Source organism: Sphaerodactylus townsendi, linkage group LG07 (genome assembly GCF_021028975.2).
Source record: "Sphaerodactylus townsendi isolate TG3544 linkage group LG07, MPM_Stown_v2.3, whole genome shotgun sequence".
NCBI lineage: Eukaryota > Metazoa > Chordata > Lepidosauria > Squamata > Sphaerodactylidae > Sphaerodactylus > Sphaerodactylus townsendi.
This window is the reverse complement of record NC_059431.1, coordinates 79537552-79547984: the sequence shown is the minus strand read 5'-3', so window position 1 is coordinate 79547984 and position 10433 is coordinate 79537552.

Here is a 10433-nt window from a genome sequence, read left to right as displayed (position 1 = left end):
ATGGAGTAACCTAGTCATATCCAGTGCATTGTAAAAGAATATACAACATGGCTAATAAGATGGAGATGTTACACACAATTGTCAGTATAGTATATGGGTATGCTTAGATCATGGCCGAAGAACTCCAGCTCACTAGGAGAATGAAAAAATTGTACTCTCCAGTTCTAGTAGCTGATGAATTGTATCAGTTAAGTCTGCAAATAAAACCGTATTCCTTGCTTATCATTTTTATAGTAAAGATGATATGCCTTTCCTTACAGAACTAAGTTGTAGTAATCTCAACTGCTAAGGATTTTCCCGCATGGTCCCCATTTAGTGGTGACGAAGTGGTCACCCTCATTTCTAATTTAAAACAGGGGAAAGCGCTAGGCCCAGATGGCCTTCCACCAGAACTTTTAAAAAGATTTCCAGATTTTTGGGCTCCTATTTTGGCAATGTTGTTAACTCAAATCAATAATAAGCGGATGTATTCACAAGATTTGGACTTGAGCCATCATTATCCCCTTGTATAAGAAAGGTGACCCACTGAATGCATCTAACTATCAGCTTACTTTCTGTGGCCAGCAAGCTCTATGCAAGGTACCTTACGATGCATTTAACAAAATTGTCTTTCTCTGTGTTGGGCCCAAGTAAATAGGATATGCCACTGGCAAAACCACCCTTGATCATTGCTTGGACTTATATCATCTGGCAGAGAAGTACACTTTTTGTAGCTTTTCTGGACTTGAAATGTGCATTTGATTCTGCCCCAGTAGCTATGGAACAAACTGACATAGTTTGGCATATCAGAGGCTACTGTTTCTTATCCACCAACTTCATTCCTCCACTACCTGCCAAGTTCGCTATGACGTTCTGTGTCAGTAGCTGCAGTATTGTTCTCTGGACATCTGTAGTGGTGGCATCTAAGTGCAGGACAGAGTGGACCAGCACCATTTGTTTCAGAGAACTGGGCACTGCATTGGGGGGTGGGGGTTGATGAGAACCCCTAACTCATGTGTGACTATTAACACAGGATATTTTATTGTACTACTTCTACAAAAGTATGTGAATACATGGTGCCACTGCCACTTTCATTCAGGGTCCTCAGAAAACCAGTTCTGTGGAGGAATAGAAATATATGAGTATACGTAAATTTAATCTGTAATCAGTTAAAGGCAAGGTTAAAATATTAACATGATTGACAGCTGTAGAATTAAGAGCCATCTGCAAAATAGCAGGAAATATCCCTCCAGTTGATTTTGGCCTCTTGGGGACGGGGGAGGCTCAACTTTGCCTTGGCTGTGGAAAACTGCTTCCCCTCACCCTTTCCTCCAGCAGCTATTTCTAAAAGCCTATCAATAACCTTAGGAAGTGTATGATTATCAGAAGTTACTGTGCGATAAGAGTGATGGGTTTTATACCATAAAAGAATACTGTGACATCTCCTTTCTTAGCTTCACCTAGCTGTTGCCTAGAAAATGGCTTATGTCCCACCTTCTGCCTAACTGCTACCCTAAAAGTGGGTATAAGTATACAATTTACTGATCATTGCTAGAACTGAATTTGCCACACTGAAGCCATGGAAAGGCCATGTTGTGGTGTAAATCAGTAGACTGCAGCCGATAGAGTCAAATGTGCTTCAATATGGAAATAAATATGGAAATATGGTTTTAAAAAGTAAAATCTGTAAGTTAAGGTATATTGTGGGGGGGGGGGTAGGTGGAATGCTAGAATAATGACTATGTGAAGGAAATGGCAGGGAAAGATTTTTATGGTAGTAAAGAGCTTCTTAGAGGTTCTTTACTGAAAGGAAAATTATAGAGGTAAACGGTTGCTGGAAGTCCAAGTGCACACCATGCACACATTTATGGGCTGAGGAAACCTTATTCTGGCACTTTGTTGATCTTTTGAGATGAATGTTGATGCAATTTGACTCTAGTTTTAAAAGGTTACAGGCTTCCTTGTATAAACTTTCTCTTCAAAAGCAAGTACAGCCATATAAAAACGTTCTTAGCATTGATTCAATTGACTAAGGCTACAATACTGTGCATACTCTTCACCTCAAGCAGGTTTCTGGAGAGGTGGCATACATTTTATAAGTAATTACTTACTTAGCAATAAGGCCCATAGAATAAAATGGGACTGACTCCTATGTGGACACATATGCTTGGAGTCTAACTTGGAGCAATTTTTGTTCTCATCTATGAAATGATGGATGTGAAAGTCCTTTGCAAATGGTACACATTTAACTCAGGGGCTGATGTGCAAACTGCAGTCATTTTAAAAGCCCCAGTTTCTGGTCCATGGCAAAACAAGTGGAGTCTTACAAAAGACTCTAAATTTTCCCACTGAGACAAATCACTGGAAAAAAACTGCAATGCATTTGGATCAAGGCACTCATGTGAATTTATCCTTCATCATACTATAAAATACTGTGCAATATTTGTCCAAAACTGAATGTACACAGAATGCAGGCAAGCAGTAACTCCTCAAGTACATATAACCTCTCAGTAAGCCAAGCCTACATCATCTTGCCAACCAGTGAGAACTTCTTAATGATTTCTTTGCTTCTCCAAATTTCTGATTCTTTTCAATCAGGATGATTCAAATAGCCAGCTTGACAAAAGAAAACAAAAACAAAAATGCTGTGGTGCACAATGTTATGAGACTGTTTTGGAAATCATAATCTGTATTCCTTTTTATGTCTAAGTGGTCTCTAGATTTTCATTTGCAAAACAATATTCCAAGATCCATTCAATAACCTGGACTTCATTACTTCTCCTTCATTTATTTCAAGGTCCATGCTTTCCAGGTGATCCGGCACAAGATACTAATGATATCAGTAGAGCAAATATACTGAATAATAAAGTTGCCTTTTCACACACTCACTTTTTGGTCTGTAATCACAATTTAATTATTAGGTATGAACTGAAAATGTATTGGCACACAGAGAAAATATGATAATAATACACTGAAATTAACTATTTCCCTATGTAAACTAATATAATTGTAGTTTTCCTAAGAAATGAAGTCTATAGATTTAATGAAATGGGTCAACAAAAGATATTACTTTAAAATCTTTTGATGAAACTTTTTGCACTATTTTTATCATGGAAGATTACAATATATGTCAGAGAAGATCTAACAGAATAATATAGACGGAGGAGATAATCATATTAAATATGAAAAGAGAATTTTTGTTCACTTTCTACCAGAAAAAAACAAAATAAATATGAGATATTCAGCAATTGCCCACTGAGTTAAACATATGAGGAAACAAGAAAGAGGAACAGTCAAAAGTGATACACTCTGGCTGCGCAGTTTGCAGACAAGATTGGATTCTGATTCTGTAAGCCACAAGTCTTAGAATATCTGAAGGGAGCGAAGGCAGGAAAAACAAATGTGAGTTGCAACCACGTTCACCAGGCTTTGGAAAGTTTAATTCCACAAACTTATGAAGCTGCCTTTCAGTGAGGCTGACCCTTGATCTATCAAGGTCAGTAATCTGCTTTGACTGAAAGTACCTCTCCAGCAGAGATCCTATAAATCAACCACTATGTGATCCTTTCAACAGGAGATCCCAGGGATTGAAACTGAGACCTTCTGTATGCTATATCCCCTCCCTTCACTATGTTGGACCAAGGCAACAGTACACTTATGTTGTATTTGCATCTTTCTTTGGATATATGAGCATTACCAAACATCCCCAGATTCTTTCAATACACCTCAGATGAATTTCATAGCCATTCCTAGAAATAAGGGAGTCCTTTCAGATTTCATTGTGGACATTTCAGTATGCATGTGAGTAGGAATAACAGAATGAGTGGCTGGTGGTGAACATTCAGAAAGTGTATAGCATCAGTAGTTAGATTAGTGATACAGGCATTCCTGAAATCTGATTTCTCATGGTCATAAACCCAGGCAATAATTTTCTTTTCTAACTAAATGGCCCTTCACTAGAAAGTTTATCATACACTTTTTCTGCCATAGGAGCAGTAAGCAAGAGTTTGCTGCTCTGGAAAGCAGGGATTGGCGGAAAAAAACCTAGCCTAATTACATAGAGACACAAATTAGAGCCAAACAGAAGTAATGGAAAAGACAGGGAGGCCCATGGGCCTGGCGATATGTGATGAAGGGAAAAAGCGAATCAGACCCCCAGATCCAGTCCTACAATTCACTGAAAGGTAAATATCAGGAAAGTGGAGACTCCCAGGCCTGCCAAGAAGTGAGTTGCTCACCCATGTCTCCTTTTGATAGTGTTTCACATTTAAACTGTGCCATCACAAACAGCACCATTTGTTACATTTGGTCATTCTAACCTATTCATACTAATTTCTGCATACTCTTTGTGTTTTATTTTCTGTCTGAAGGTTTAATTTTTCTCACTGAATGCTACAGTTTGGTGTCACAAAGCATTATGACCTGCTGGTGTTCATTTTGGAGGGCTTTTCTCAAAGCCACATCTTTTAAAACAGTGTATTTTAACAGGGGTTTGCAGGGGTTTTCTCTTTTTCTCCTTGTAAGGTTGCTAAGAGCTGAGACTGCTGGAGGTGGGGCTTAACAGGGGTTAACAGAGGTTACTCTTTGTCCTGGGCTTATGAGGTGGGAGCTCCTGAGGTGGAGTCATTCAGTCTTTAGTTCAGTCTCTGGAACCAGTAGCGCCTAGCCGCTTGTATTTCTTCTTCCTTTTTTAAAATAAATAAATTAATTAATTAATAAGGACATTTTTTTTGAGGGATAGTAGGTACAGATTGCTCAAAGAGGCACTGACTAAAAGTTTAATATCTAAATATATAAACAAAAGCAGATATGAAGGCAGGAAGCCAGCAGGATGGGGGCTTCCCAGTGTTTTGCACTGAGTGTCACATGTATGACTATCTGCCACTAGGCCAGAAGTCGTGGGTGTGCCCTAAGCTGCATGAGCTCTGGCATACAAGGAGGCGTGTCATTCTGAAGCCAAGGTGGCAGAACCTGGAGAGAGAGAGGAGAGGCAGAGAGGGCAACAAACAAGGCTTTCAGGAGGCCAGCAGCGGGTCCCTCCCAGAGTGACATCTCTTCCAGATGTCATGGAGAATGAAGTCTGGGTGACAGAGGGTGCCAGTCTGCGGTGGGGAAGATGTTCCCTTAGATGGGACCCCTTCCTTAGTTGGTGGTCAGATATCCTCTCGCACTGAGGATACCCTCGGGGAGAGTGGGGGGCTCCTTGTAGTGGGTGATTCGATCATCAGGAATATAGAGAGTTGGGTTTGTGACAGTGATGACCGCATGGTGACTTGCCTGCCTGGTGCGAAGGTTGCGGATGTCACGCTACGTCTAGATAGGCTGTTAGACAGTGCTGGGGTGGAGTCAGCAGTTGTGAGTCCACATTGGTACACCAATGACATTGGGAAATGTAGCCGGGAGGTTCTGGAAGCAATTTAGGCTGCTAGGAAAAAGGTTAAAATCCAGGACCCCCAAAGGTGGCATTCTCTGAAATGCTACCTGTTCAGCTAGGCAAGCGGAGATACAGGGTCTCAATGCGATGAGAAGGTGGTTGCAAGGCAGAGGGTTTTCAGATTTGTCAGGAACTGGGAACCTTTTGGGATAAGGCAGGCCTGTACAAAGGGACGGGCTTCATCTTAGCAAGAGGAACCAGGCTGCTGGCTCAGCATTAAAAGGTGGCAGAACAGCTTTTAAACTGATCCCTGGGGAAAGCCGACAGGAGCTGAGGTGACTTAGGTTGAATACAGAGTCCATGGGGATGCAGACAGAAGGTTTTTTAAATCAACCACATACAAGTGAAGAGCACAGCAATGTGATAAGTGATAGTGTCTACAAAAGGCTAGAGGGCAAAACACATAAATCCCAGGTTAGGGACAGAGACAGAGTATACAAGTGTCTCTATGCGAATAGTAAACATTCGACCTAAATGCATGGAGCTGGAGTACAGAGTTTTGAAGGAGGACATTGATATAGTGGGCATCACAGAGACATGGTGGAATGAGGAGGCAGGTGGGATGCTGTTATCCCAGGTTACAGGCTCTACAGGAAGGATAGGACAAGGCGTGATGGGGGTGGAGGTGGCCTCTACATCAAAGAGAGCATAGTGTCACATAAAATAGACAATGCAGGGCTGATTCCCCTACAGAAGCACTGTGGATATCAATACCAGAGGGGTGAAGCATAGTTTAACATTAGGAATATATTATCGTCCCCTGACCAAAGCACCAAAGAGGAGTTCTGAGATGGAAAAGAAATTAGAGAGGCCAACAAAAGCAAAAAATATGTAGTGATAGTAGGTTTAACTATCCCCATATAAGAAGCTGGAAAAAATGCATGTTCAGGTCATAGTAAGGAGAGAGAACATTCCTGGATATGCTAAACTCAATGACTTAGAGCAGATGGTTGTAGAATTCCAACCAGGGGAGATGTGATCACGGAATCTAATTCTATGTGGGACCCAGGACCTGGTCTTGGAAGTCAGTGTTGTTGAGCCGATAGGGAACAGCGACCACAATGCTGTCCAGATTCAGTATCTCTGCATGCCGAACAAGTGACAACTACTAATGTAGTTACATTTGCCTTCAGAAAGGGAAATTTCTCAAGATGAGGGATAGTCTTGAGGAAGCTGAAAGGAAAATCAAGAGAGTCAAAAATGTCCAAGGTGCTTGAGGTTATTTAAAAACACAGTCACAAAAGCTCAGCTGGAATGTGTTCACTTGAGTTAGGAAAGAGCAGCCAGTCCAAAAAAAGCCACCATGGTTAACAAGGGACGTTGAGGAAATTATTAGGAAAAAAAAGATGTCTTTTAGAAAATGGAAGTCCAACTTAACTGATAAAGAATACCAGAGAACACAAATGGTGGCAAAAGAGAAGCAAGTTAGCTGTAAGGGAGGAAAAAACGTTTATGAGGAACACATGGCTGTGAACATCAAAACCAGCAACAAACAGTTCTTCAAGTACATCAAAGCAGGAAGCCAGCAAAGGAGCCCGGTGAGCCCGTTAGATGACAAAGGAACAAGGTGTGCTAAAAGATGACAGGGAGATTGCAGAAAAGCTGAATGAATTCTTTGCATCTGTCTTCACCCAGAGGAGGTGTGAGAAAATTCCTGCACCTGAACCAAGCTTCTTAGGAGGCGAATCGGGAACTAACAAAGATGATGTGGTAGACAAGGAGAAGAAGTTCTGGCAGCCATTGATAAACTAAATGTTACCAAATCCTGGCCCAGATTGCATTCACCCAAGAGTTCTTAAAGAGCTCAAAGCATGAAATTGCTGATCTTCTCACTTTAATATGCAACTTATCCCTGAAATCAGGCTCCATCCCTGAAGACTGGAAGATGGCCAATGTCACACCAATCTTTAAGACAGGATCTAGGGGGGACCCAGGAAATTACAGGCCAGTCAGTTTGACATCTGTTCCTAGTAAATTAGTAGAATCTATCATTAAAGATAAAATTATAAAACATGTAGAAAAGCAAGACCTGCTGAAAAAGAGTCAGCATGGCTTTTGCAGAGAAACAAATCCTGTCTTACAAACTTACTAGAGTTCTTTGAGGGTGTAAACAGGCATGTGGATAAGGGGGGAACCAGTGGACATTGTCTACTTGGATTTCCAAAAGGCTTTTGACAAAGTTCCTCACCAGAGACTATTGAGAAAACTCAGCAATCAAGGAATAAGAGGAGATCCTCCTATGGATTAAAAACTGGTTGAAACAGGAAGCAAAGAGTGGGTGTAAAATGGGAAATTCTCACAATGGAGATGTAGGGAGTGGTGTCCCCCAGGGGTCCGTATGGGACCAGTGCTCTTTAACCTATTCATAAATGACCTGGAAGTAGGGGTGGGTGGCGTGGTGTGGGATTTGCAGGATGATACCAAATTATGTAGGGGTGGTGAGAGAACCACAAAGAGTTGTGAGGCTCAAAGCGGGACCTTGATAAATTAGGTGAGCGGGCTAGAAATGGCCAAATGCAGTTCAATGCTTAACTTAAAATGCAAAAGTGATGCACATAGGGGCAAAAAATCCAAACTTCACATACATGCTACAGGGGTCAGTGCTATCAGTCACAGACCAGGAAAGGGATTTTGGGCGTCTTAGTTGATATTTCCATGGGAATGTCAACTCAATGTATGCTTGTGTGAAAAGGCAGAACTCTATGCTGGGGATAGTGGAAAGGAATTGAGAATAAAACTGCAAAGATTGTCATGCCCTTATATAAAGCTATTGATGTGACGCACTTGGAGTACTAATGTTCAGTTCTGGTAGCCACATCTCAAAAGGATATTGAAGAGATAGAAAAAAGTGCAGAGAAAGGAGCTTAATTTAGGATGATTGAGGGACTGCAGCACCACCTTCCTTATGAGGAAAGGCTGCAGCGTTTGGGACTCTTTAGTTTGGAGAGGAGACGTCTGAGGGGATATGATTGAAGTCTATAAAATTATGCATGGGGTAGAAAATGTTGACAGAGAAATTTTCTCTCTTTCTCACAATACTAGAACCAGGGGCATTCATTGAAAATGCTGGGGAAGAATTAGAACCTAATAAAACACTTCTTCAGCATTGAGTTGGTTGGAATATGCTGCCACAGGAGGTGGTGATGGCCACTAACCTGGATAGCTTTAAAAGGGGCTTGGACAGATTTATGGAGGGAAATTCGGTTATGGCTACCAATCTTGATCCTCTTTGATCTGAGATTGCAAATGCCTTAACAGTCCAGGTGCCGGGAGCAACAGCCACAGAAGGCCATTGCTTTCACATCCTACATGTGAACTCCCAAAGGCACCTGGTGGGCCACTGCGAGTAGCAGAGAGCTGGACTAGATGGACTCTGGTCTGATCCAGCTGGCTTGTTCTTATGTTCTTATGTTCTTATTACATGCAAGATATTTTTAATTATGAGACATGACAGGCATGTTTAATCATTAACCCCACTCAAAATCTTTTGTCAGGAATGACTATTTTATATATAATCTGTATTATTCACATTAGTACTGCTTGTCTTACATCAATCTTCAGTTCAAATTAGGGCTCTTTCTTTAACGGTTATTTTTTTCAGGGTGAAGAATACCACATTTTAATAATAAGTCTGTAATTATGGTGTCACACATCTACAACTACAAATAGGGTGTCCCTGCTTTGCAAATCAAACACCTTGAGCTGAATCTTAAATGTTATCTTGTAATTTCAGTGCCCAATCAGTGCATTGAATGCAAAGGCACCTGAATAATTCCCCCCCCCCTTTTAAAAAGCCTTCTTGATTCATTACTTTTCCTATTATGAGTCAGAAGTCCAAAGTTCCTGCCTTAGCAGTTAGATATAATGACTTTTTAAATGCATGCCCAGTTCTACAGAGAAAGAAATTATAGCATATATTTGATTTCAGATAATAATGTTTGAATTCTTAAAATGTTTTTCTTCTGGCCAGATCACAAATTCAGTTAAGGGGTGGGGGAGATACAGGAATAAATTCACACACCAATCTGAAGCAATGCTGTGCTTATGTCACTGCAATGTCGTGCAACAGCAGGTTTGGTGGTTGCTTTCCCTGTACAAGAAACAATATGACCAATTTTGATCACTTGTTGCCTTGGCATCAGGCCTATGTGTCCTCTTGGTTCCTAGAGAGCTAACAAAAGAAAACAAAAGGAATCATTGCAGTACATATTGTACCTTTAAAATTTAGGACAGTAAAGGATTAAGAACACCGACAAGCATCAATAGATCAATGACTGTATTTTTATTTATTTCAAAAAATTAAACTCAGCACCATTACAGCCCTGATTTTCCACAACCTCATCTATTTCACCTGTATGGGCTGCTAAGAATGTTACTGATTAGAATTCGTAAACTTTCCATTTTAAACACTTTGCTTCCTTCCTTCCAACTCATTTCATTCAAGCATCCTTAAGAATTATTCTTTTTTTGTAGCTATTTATTTCAAAATACAAGCAAATTGCAATATTTTCAATTTCTAAAACGCTATAATTCTTTGGTTTGCTGTAGGGTAGCACATGTTCTGAACACCCTCATTGGGACTTACATATCATAAAAAGATTTTGTACTGCAGATGATTCTCGACACGTTTACAGAATAAAACAAAGTTACTTTTTCTGGAAAGTGAAATAACTTAATAACTTTTAGTATGCACATGCATTAATGTTTGCATATGAAATGTTGTCTGTTTCAGTACTGATAATCTGGATTGCATTTAATTTTTAGAGACCGTCATCTGGCAGCACAGAGTCATACAACGAGAGCTGGTAATGCACAGGCAGATGTAATAGGCAAAGGGATAATAAGTTTCTTAATCTAGCAACAATACATAAGAATAGATGGAAAGACCATTGCTAACGGGAAGAGGATTGATGAACTCAAATATGTGTGGAAAAAAATGCTGGGACTTTCAGTTGTCTTTAAAAATATCGTCCTCCTTAATTTCAATGAAAATTCTTGGAATATTATTGCAGTATTTCCT